This window comes from Ursus maritimus, unplaced genomic scaffold (genome assembly GCF_017311325.1).
Source record: "Ursus maritimus isolate PB19 unplaced genomic scaffold, ASM1731132v1 scaffold_25, whole genome shotgun sequence".
Lineage (NCBI taxonomy): Eukaryota > Metazoa > Chordata > Mammalia > Carnivora > Ursidae > Ursus > Ursus maritimus.
This window is the reverse complement of record NW_024425008.1, coordinates 25,737,559-25,747,385: the sequence shown is the minus strand read 5'-3', so window position 1 is coordinate 25,747,385 and position 9,827 is coordinate 25,737,559. Positions and strand designations below refer to the sequence as shown.

The 9,827-nt window shown below is 48.5% G+C and overlaps 1 protein-coding gene across 2 annotated transcripts in view; it reads right to left on the bottom strand.

Annotated features, from left to right (window-relative positions):
- Positions 1–1,044: 1,044 nt before the first annotated feature.
- Positions 1,045–9,827, bottom strand: part of AREL1 (apoptosis resistant E3 ubiquitin protein ligase 1) — a 62,953-nt gene continuing 54,170 nt past the window's right edge. Inside the window, exons 23-24 of one of the 2 annotated variants that reach the window (XR_005837664.1) lie at positions 4,673–4,831; positions 1,045–1,359 (exon numbers count right to left, since the gene is read on the bottom strand). The gene's annotated coding sequence lies outside the window, so the exon portion shown is untranslated. The remainder of the gene's footprint in view (positions 1,360–4,672; positions 4,832–9,827) is intronic. The other variant, XR_005837665.1, reaches the window with a different exon arrangement.

Genomic DNA, 9,827 nt, shown 5'->3' with positions numbered 1-9,827 from the left:
TCTGGGCACCTCACCCAGCCTCCCTGGGGAGAGCCTGGCTGGATATGATCTGGGGACAAACTCTGAAAACACTGCACAACTTAAGGTTGCAAGAAAGAGGGGGCAGTCTCAAGCGCCAGCCCAGGGTTTGGCATGGGGGACGGGGACCCAAGGATGAGATTTTGCCCCTTGCCTGCCCTGGGGCCCTGTCTCCCCCTATGCTGAGAGAGCCCCGGACACCCAGGGCCCCTCCCCATTGCTCATCAAGAGGCACAGGAAGGCCGCCTGCCAGGATAGCAGATCCCACCCGAGCTCCAGCCTCAACATTCTTCTCCACCCGGGGGTCAAGGTCAAATGTGGGGTATTTTCCCAAGCCTTGGGGAATGAAGGCGCCTCCTGACATCTACAGCGACTGCCCCCAGCTAAAAGGGCAGCTACCGAGAAGTCAGTCTGGAGAGGAGAGCAGTCAGCTCACTCTCAAAGCAGAGCTACCAGGGACAGGGGGCAGGGGAGGAGGGGACTGAAACATATCACTTTAGTCCGGGAAAGCAGAAATATGAAGCTGGTGAGAGGAAAGGGGGGTGCATGGCAGGAGCCGAGGCTGGGATTTTCCTGACCCAACCCAGCTGGTCCTCATCTAACTAAACCCCAGGGTCTGGCCTCTCTTGAGACCCTCACTGGCCCGTCTGCAGCTCCTGGGCAGAAGCCTGAAGACAGCAGCTGGACCAAGGCCCCCCTGCAAGGGCCAGGCAGGACAGGCATTACAGACCTCTTCGCAGCCCTGCAAGGGGACAAAGGCCAAGAAGGTCGGGCTGGTGGAAAGGTTCTAACAATGAAGGAGGAGGCAGAGGCAGTCCTCTCTGGGCCAGATCAGGAGTAGCCCTGTTGTGCCAAACAGCCTCCTTCCTTCCCACCTGTCCCTCTGCCCCGTATCTGGACACACCGCTCTGTGAACATCGGCACCTGCCATGCTGTCCTCCTCCCCCAGAGGAAGGCAAGCATAGAGGAACGAGGAACAGATGTCAGAGTGCCTGAATTCAAGTCCTAGCTGCTTCCCATTGTTACCTGTGTGATCTTCAGCAGAGATGGCAACTTCTCTGAGACTCCACTCCCCTGTCTGTAAAAATGGGATGAAAAAAACCTACAAGAGCACTGTAGAAATGACCGAATGAGAAAATGGAAGTAAAGATCTTTGTTAGCCCTTATTTAGTTAGCCACGGATACTCCTAACATGACAGGGAGAGAGGAGGGGGAAATGGGGAAGTACTGGGGGACATGTGAATTTTCAAGATGGGGGTCCTCAATAAGTTGGGGAGCTTCCAAAAGTTTCATACCTCATTGCCAAGCTAGAGGCTGGTCTGGATCATGGGCGGGTATTCTCTGTTATAAAGAAAAGGAGAAGAGGGAAGTCAGGTCTCACAACACGCGTCAGCCAAGAGCCTGGGCAGACAGCGTCTCCTGCAGAGGAAGGGCTGGTGTTCTCCGCTCCGTTGCCCTCTGGCAGCCACTTAGCTCCTGTTTTCCTCATTAAGGATGGCCGTAGCCTGGTCCCCTTTACACTGCTGATACAAGGTCCAGAAAAAGTCAGAGTCCCCAGACAGACGGCATCTGCTACTTTCAACAGCGCCTCCTGGGTGGATCAAGAAGGTGGGGCCAAAATTAGGGCAGTTTACAAGGAGTCGGGACAGAGAGCACCAAGTCCTGGGAGTGGAACCCAGGGCCCAAAGACTTCGCTGTGTCCAGCAATGCTAAGCATCATGGAAACCATAAAACATAAAAAACTACTATGTGTTGAGCACGCACTATTGGCTCTGTGCTCAGCACTAAATCGTATTATCTCATTTAATTCCCATCATGACCCTATGAAATCGATACTATTATTATTTCTATCGCAGAGATAGAGAAACTGAGGCATAGAGTAATTAAGTACCTCAACAAAGGGGCTTATATTCATTGGGGAGGCAAGACTATGGGTTAATACCCCCCCATGTGAGAAGGGAAAAAAATACGAACTGCTCCCCACCATCCCAGATAGCCCACTTCTCAGGTTCCCTTCACCACCTACCTCAGTTTCCCCTGATTTCCAGCTGCCACTATGGCGGCTGGACTAACAGGGTAGCTGTCACTCCCTGTCTAGGGATGGTCATGCTTATTCTCCCAAGTTTAGCTAAGGCATGGTCAGATTTTTTCAAAAGGAACTTATCTAGAAAACTTAGAAGAAAATAGAACAAAATGAAAATATAAAAAGCCAAGGCTCTGGGAAGAGATGAATTTATAAAGTGGTTTCATGTCCTAAGATAAGGAAAGTAATAAGAGCTGCTGGTTGTGCCAAGCTTCAGACACTGTATTATGCTCTTGATATATGTTATTTTGTTTAATCCTCAAGGGTATCCACTGAGATAAGTATTATACCCTCATTTCACAAATAAGGAAACAGATGCTCAGACAGGTTAAGCAATTATCCAGGTCACACAGTTTGTAAGGAATGGAGCAGGGGGTCAAATCCACTTTTGCTCTTAAGCACCTAAATAAAAGAGATGGGTGTGGTGGGAGCAACTGTCCCAGGGCCGGCCTGAGCCAGCCAGATCCTAAACTGAAGGGCTTCAGCTCGGCCCCACTGCTCCAGCGGATAAATGTTCAGCTACGGCTCAGGAAAGAATTGGAACGCTTTTCCTCCTGGACAAAGCAGGAAAAACCTTGGCGAGTCTGTACCTTCCAGGTCTCCCTCTTCTCCCGCTTAGGCAGACCAAAACTAAACAAAACAATCAAAACAAACCAATAAATCAAAACCCTTGAATTTGGACTTGTCCTTCATTTCACATTACCCTCATGACATAATTTCCACGATATTTCATTGGTTAATCATTGGCCAGAAGGTTCCTGAAGCAAGAGCTAATATGAATGAGCCCTTAACTGTGCCAAGGCCGGGCACATAACCAGTCCTTGGCATGTTGTTGTTGCAATGCCCACCATTGAGAGACCTCTTTCTGTGACCACATCAGCAAGTTAGCTGACTCCCTTGGCATAAAATAATATGAAATTGATTACTAATTGCATAGTTGATACCAACAGTTATTCATAAGTAATATTTACTGAGCTGTTGCTACATGCCAGGTTTTAGACTGTGTAGCTTGCCTACATGGTCTCTTTTCATCTTCATAACAACACGGAAAGGTAGAAAGTATTTTTATTACTTCTTTTTACAGACAATGAAACTGAGGCCTGGAAATATTCTATAACTTGCCCGAGGTCACACAATTCCCAAATGGCACGTCTTCGGTTTGAACCTAGATGGCTAAGTCCAGAACATGCACGGCTAACCTCCATACTGCACAGTCTCTGATGATGAGTCTGACAAGAAGATTACGGGGAGGGGGTCAAAGAACTAAAATGTTGTTTGTGCTGGGGCAGGGAGAGAAAGCATCCTAGAGCGGGTGGGCCCTACTTGAAGAAAGGACAAGATGGGTAAAGCAAAAGAGAGGTAAGTTTTAGGCTGGAAGATGATCCCCGAAGTCCCAGGGGACCCACAAGTGGAACATCAGGAGGTCCCCCATCCTTGGAACAGGAGGAATTGCTACCCCTCTTAAGCAGTGTCCTTTGGCTGTCCAACAAAGGACTCGGAGCTTGAACAGGAACCTACAGGGTCTCTGGCATCAGAATGGAGAGAGAGAATGGTCATAGCTGTCCTGGGAGGCCCTGGGCATAGGTTGGCCAGAGTCAGATGGACCCCCTGTCATCTCCACATTGACCACAAGGTTTGCTTTGAGGAAGATGTTTTGCTTTGCTATGACTGTGGTAGGGTTGCCCCAGTGAGTATGGGCTCGGGCCCGCAAATCTGTAAAAGTTCACAGAAATCTCAGGGAGGAGCTTGAGTTTCACTTAAGCCATAAAAATGTTGGGGCTGGGGTAAGGGGGGGATTTCATCCAATGGGTCGCATAAGTACTTCCTTGCCTAGGAGCTGGTCAGAATGCTAGCTCCAGGAAGAGAAGAACCACTGCTGGCCAGGGGAGGTCTGGATGGGAACATGTGTGCAACCCCAGGCTCGGTCCTGGCTCTCACATACACTGATGGAATTTCACTTAGCTCCAGCCTGGCCTGGCCCAGCAAGCCTGCAGCCAAAGGCAGCCTGGAAAGAAATGGCCAGCCCTTCTGAGAACCAGGCTGAGGCTAGAGGAGTGAAAATCCTGGAGGATTCTTCTCCGAGCAGGCACCTGTGTGAGAAGTCCCTGGCTCCCGTCACCTGCGTGTGTAGCCCTCACTGCATGCACGGTGCCCTTGCTGACTTCTGTTGTGGCCATGGGTGTGCCTGTTTTGTTCTCCTATTACACTTCAAGTCACTATCGCTCCAAGTGTGGCCCATAGACCAGTAGCAGCAGCAGCACTTGAGAGCTCGTTAGAAATGTTGACTCTCATCACAGAATACTGGACCAGATGTTGGATACAGTAGTCCCCCACTTATCTGCAAGGGAGACATCCCAAGACCCCCAGTGGATACCTAAAACCGCAGGTAGTACTGAGCCCTATATATACAATTTTTCCCTATACATACATACCTATGATAAAGTGTAACTTACAAATTAGGCACAGTAAGGTTGAACAACAGTAACTAGTAATAAAATAGAACAACAGACTGTAATAGAAGTTATGTGACTGTGGTCTCTCTCTCAATATATCTTATTGTTCTGTACTCACGCTTCTTCATGTGATGAGGGGAGAGGATAAAATGTCTTGGAGATGAGATGAAGTGAGGGGAGTGACGCAGGCATTTTGACACAGCGTTAGTCTACTAGTAACCATCTGATGATATGGACAAAGGAGGTTCATCTTCTCCCGGACCTGATTGTGGTTGACCTTAGGTAATCGAAACCACAGAAAGCAAAACCGTGACTAAGGGGGCATTACAAGATCCCCAGTAATTTTGAATGCACATTACAGTTTGAAAAACACCACTACTTGGAAGCAAGAGTTATCTGTGGCAAAGCTATCTTTGTACAAGTATACTTCTGTATCCCAGCTGCTTGGCAGTAAGTAGGTACTCAATAAATATGTTTTAACTTTTTATTTTGAAATAATTTTAGACTTATAGAAAGTCACAAAAAGAGTACCGGGGTCCCATATACCCTTCCCCCAGCTTCCTCTAATGTTAACAGCTCATAGCACCAAAGTGCAATTACCAACTCAACATGGATAAAATGAACTAAACCAGAGTTCCTTTTCACATTTCATCATTTCTCCCCTAATGTCTTTTTCCTATCCTGGGGTCCCTTGTGGCATTTAGTCGTGGAGTCTCCTTAGTCTCTTTTGATCCATGACAGTTTATTCTGTCCCTTTCTTGCTAATGAGTACTCTTCTAATGAGTACTCCTCAGTTATGTTTTAGTCTGTCAACCTGAGTATGTCTGAAGCTTTCCTGTGATTAGATTGAAGTTACGCATTTTTGGCAAGAATACCACAGAAGTGATGCTGTACCATTATCTCCAGTGGACACGTCTTATTACTGGTGATGTTAACCTTGATCTCTTGATTAAGCTCAAGTTTGCTGGGTTTTGCCACTGTTTCTCTACTGTAAAATTACTACTATCCTTCCCTTTGTAATTAGTAAGTATCTGGGGCAGGATGGAAGAGGGTTTTTTTTTTTTTTTTTTTTTTGAGACTCTGCAAATATTCTGATTCTCCTCAGAGACTTCTTCCCAACTAATTTTAGCACCATCACTGGTGAATCTTTCCTACAACAATTATTGCTGTTGTGCTGGCTTGATGGTGGTTCTGTATTTCCCTCATTCTATATTTATTAATTGGAATTCTATAAAGAAGAGCTGTTGCTCCTTCTTCCCTATTTTTCTCAAAAAAATTGTTTTTTACTCAGTAAGGACTCATGGTTGTTTATTTTATTCTATGGGTTATAATTTATTATTATTATTATTATTATTATTATTATTATTATTATTATTTTGTTTTTCAAATTGTTCCAACCACTGGGAGCTCCCACATGTTGGCACCTTGTCTTTTTGCCATGCCCCATCCTTTTCCAATCACTTCCTTATTTTCTGTCACCACAAGATATTCCAGACTCACTTGGTCCAGTACATTTTTTCGAATGACTGAATGGTAGAATGAAAAAGAAGGTGCATGTATAGAAACTCAGCCCCTCTGTGACTCCCCAACTAGGAGCTCTAACCAATTCAGTTTTCAGGTGGAAGGAAGAACGGGAGATGCTCCTATGACTCACAGAATCACTCACTTCCACTGCCCTATCAGGGTCAAGGAGAGCGGGAGAAACTTTTAACCTGAAGAAACAGTATCTGTGGAGATTGACAGCTGGGTAATTGGTCTGCCTGAAAGTCTAATGCATGGACTTAACATCTGTAAGCAGCGCAGGATGGTGCTGAAGAGCATACTTGCTGGAGCCAGATGCCTGGCTAGTGCTGCTACTTACTGTGAAAATACCCTATGCCTCAGTTTCCCCATCGGTAAAATACAGGTAATAAATAATAACAGCACTTGCCATGATGTTGTGTAATGACTGAATGAGTTTAAGTGTTTAAATTGCTTAGAACAGCCTGTGACACACGTAAACATTCAACAATCATTAGCTGGGGGGGGTGTGTGTCACATTTGCAGCAGTTAACGCACCCTGCTGAATTCATTCTGCAATTATTTATTGAGCATTGTAGCATGCATTGTTGTGAGCGGGTTCCAAAAGTGAACAAAAGACAAAGTCACTGTTCTCCTGGAGCTTATGTTCTCCTAAAGAGAGCCTAACTCTATAAAGAAACTGCAATACTTTTTAAGACGTTAGTGGGGGGATGGGAACAGCTGTTTTCGCCATCCACCAAAACCATTACCCCTCCCCTGGTGAAAGTATTCATTTTCCTCTGGGGAGCCACCCCGTGGAATGATGGGATTGATGTCTTAGCCAATCAAGACATTGTACTGCCCTAGCAACAGTGATTGGTTCAGGCAAAGACACACAGGCCAATCAGAACCAGGCAGATTTTTGTGCTGGGGCTCCTATTGGTCAGAATCTCTGAACTAATAGCTGAGGCAGTGGGGGGGATGGCTTGGAATAAGCCACCACCACTCCGGGAGGAGCAGAGAGTGGAGGAAACTGAGTCCTAATGGCCACCTGAGTCAAGAATGAGCCTGAAGTCAGCCCTATTCTGCACTTTTCAGTTACACAACCCAATAAATTCCCTTTTACTATCATTATTGAAAGAGTCCTGAGCTTACTTCAATCCCTCAGAAAGCTGACACCTCAGCAAGAAGCTGACCCTGTTCTGAGCCCCTTCTCTCCCTCTGAGCATTTAGTTTCCTGTCTTGACCCCAAGTGTAAACCATCACGCACTCACACCCACACATGTCAGCGCTCCATCCCACTTCCTACCTCTGGCCCACTCCCCCCTGCTTCCGAAGGACAGTATCAGTCCACCCTCCCCCATTCTCCAGAGTTGGAGCCTCGCCCACCTGTTCAACCCCCACCCCCAACACACACACCTCTCAACCCTTATGCCCAAGCACCTCTTTCTGATGCAAGTCTGGCTGAATCCCCAGGCCTCAGTCTTGCCTTTTGAGGCCCTGCCTCCTCCCCTCCAGCAGGACTGAGGGGTGCTGCCCAGTCCTTGATGGCCAGAGAGAGACCACCATGCAACCTCAGGAGTCACACTGAAGCTCACAGCCTAGAAGACCCCCTTTTCATTACCTAATTTGTCTCCAGGGTCTTTCTTAAATCTAGGCCTGGGCAGCCGGCTCAAGGATGTTTGAGCTCTCCCACCTCCCTCTCTTGGTAGAAGCCATGTCCTAAGGGCAGACCAAAAGAACCCAAACTGCTACTTCCTTTGAGAAGATTTCCATCTCCAAATTCTAGGGAATTCACTGTCTCCACCACTACACTAACATTTCTTGTACTGTCCTCTAACCCCTGGTGTGTTAGCTTTTACTCAGTATGATTTGCCTCTTTGACGGATTGCTCTTAGCTCAGGCTACCATAACAAAATGTCCTAGACTGGGTGGCTTAAACAACAGAAATTTACTTCTCACAGTCTAGAGGCTGGGAAGTTCAAGATCAAAGGGTCAGCAGATTCAGTGTCTGGTGAGAGCCTTCCTGGTTTGCTGTGTTCTCACATGGCAGAGAGGGAGCAAGCTCTGGTTTCTTCCTCTTCTTATAAGGACACTAATCTCATCACGGGCCCCTACCTTCATTACCTTCTCTAAATCCAATTTGCTCTCAAGCTCCACCTCCACGCACCATCACCATGGGGATTAGGGCTTCGGCATGGCTTGATGGCTGAGGGCTTTGCTCTGGTGTATCCCTCCCCCAGATGGGGGCAGGACAAGCTGGTTGTATCGCCAGCACACCAGGCGCAGCATCTGGGGAAGGGCCTGGGAGGTCTGGTGGACTTGAGGTGCCTCCTGAGAGCCCTTCGGCGAGGACTCCAAGTCCTCTCCAGGTCAGAGCCAAAGGACTGCTGTCACTCCTTCAAAGGCTCCCCTTCTCTGCCTGCTGCCACCCACTCCCATCCCTGGTTCCACACTGGCATTGCCCGCGCCTGCAGGGCCCCACAGGACCCCGAAGAGTTGCAGATGTCTGTGCGGATTTGCAGCTACACATGAAAAGCCAAGGTTTGTTTTGAATGGATTGCGGCTCTGGAGAGAAAGCCTGGGGATGCAAAACCACCACGAGTGGGATGCAGATGGAAAGCAGATGTGGGATGTGGAAAGTCCCTGCTCTGGCGTCGAAGGCCCACCTTGGAGAACTCATCCTTTTCCCTGAGCTGGGACCAACCCCGACAGTCCAGCTCCCAGCAGAGTCTACTCAGGTCTGGGCCCTGTCTCTCTCCGTTTGCATTTCTGTCTTGCATTCCTATAGGATATGCCTGTTTGCCTGCCTCTACTCTGTCTCCTTGAGCTTCTCTCCCTCTCCCTCTCTCTGTCTCCCAGTCTCTCTCTGTTTCTCTCACTGTCTCCGTCTTCACGTCACCACTGGTCTTACTCTCTCTTGCTCTCAGATGGTCTCTGACTCCGTATCTGTCCTCTGCCTCTGGCTCTCACTCCCTCCCTCTTCTTGGCTGCTTACCAAGGCCAGTGCCCCTACCCTCTATGCTTGGATAAATCTGCCAATCAGCTTGAGCCCTTGGGGTGAGGGACAGGAAGAACAGGCTAAGGGCAGACACCCCAGTTCCATGAAAGAAGGCGATTTTAAGCCAGAGAGGCCTGCACAGGCCAAGGCCAAGAATTTCTCACTTACCCGTAGGACTGGATATTTAGTCTGAGTTGGGGAGGGCAGGTGGCAACCAGCCTGGAGCTCCGGAGTCTGCTAGAGCAGCTCCGCCACAGCCCCTCTCCAGCATGAAGTCCCCTTCAGTGTGCTGTCTCTGTCTGCTTCCTGGCCTGCACCCTGCCCTCTCCAGGCCCGGGGAGAGGCAGGACAGCTGAGCACCAGGGGCACCATCTCCCCCGAGGACACAGGCGCAGGTGAAGAGCAGACAGGACCCAATGGACTGTGTTCTGTATCCCCCACGGCTCTCCCAAGAGCCAGGAGCCGCCCTTCCCTTTCAACCCCTGCGGGGCCTCAGACAGTCTCCAAAGGCAAATGTGCTTTCTCTTTGGCTTGGGTACAATCTAAATACTTCATCCAATTGATATCGGCTCCACATTCAGTTGTCTTATTTTCGCTTATGAATCTGTCCACGGCCCTCTGAGCTCTCAGGCAGGGCCTCGGGACCATTTGTGGCACATTCCCGAGGCCACGAGTGATCTCACACATTAAGTTTAAGTTCATGTATGGGCTGTGAACACTAGACGACTTCTGGGGGGATCTTGAGGGACGCACAGAAAGCCATCCACAAGCA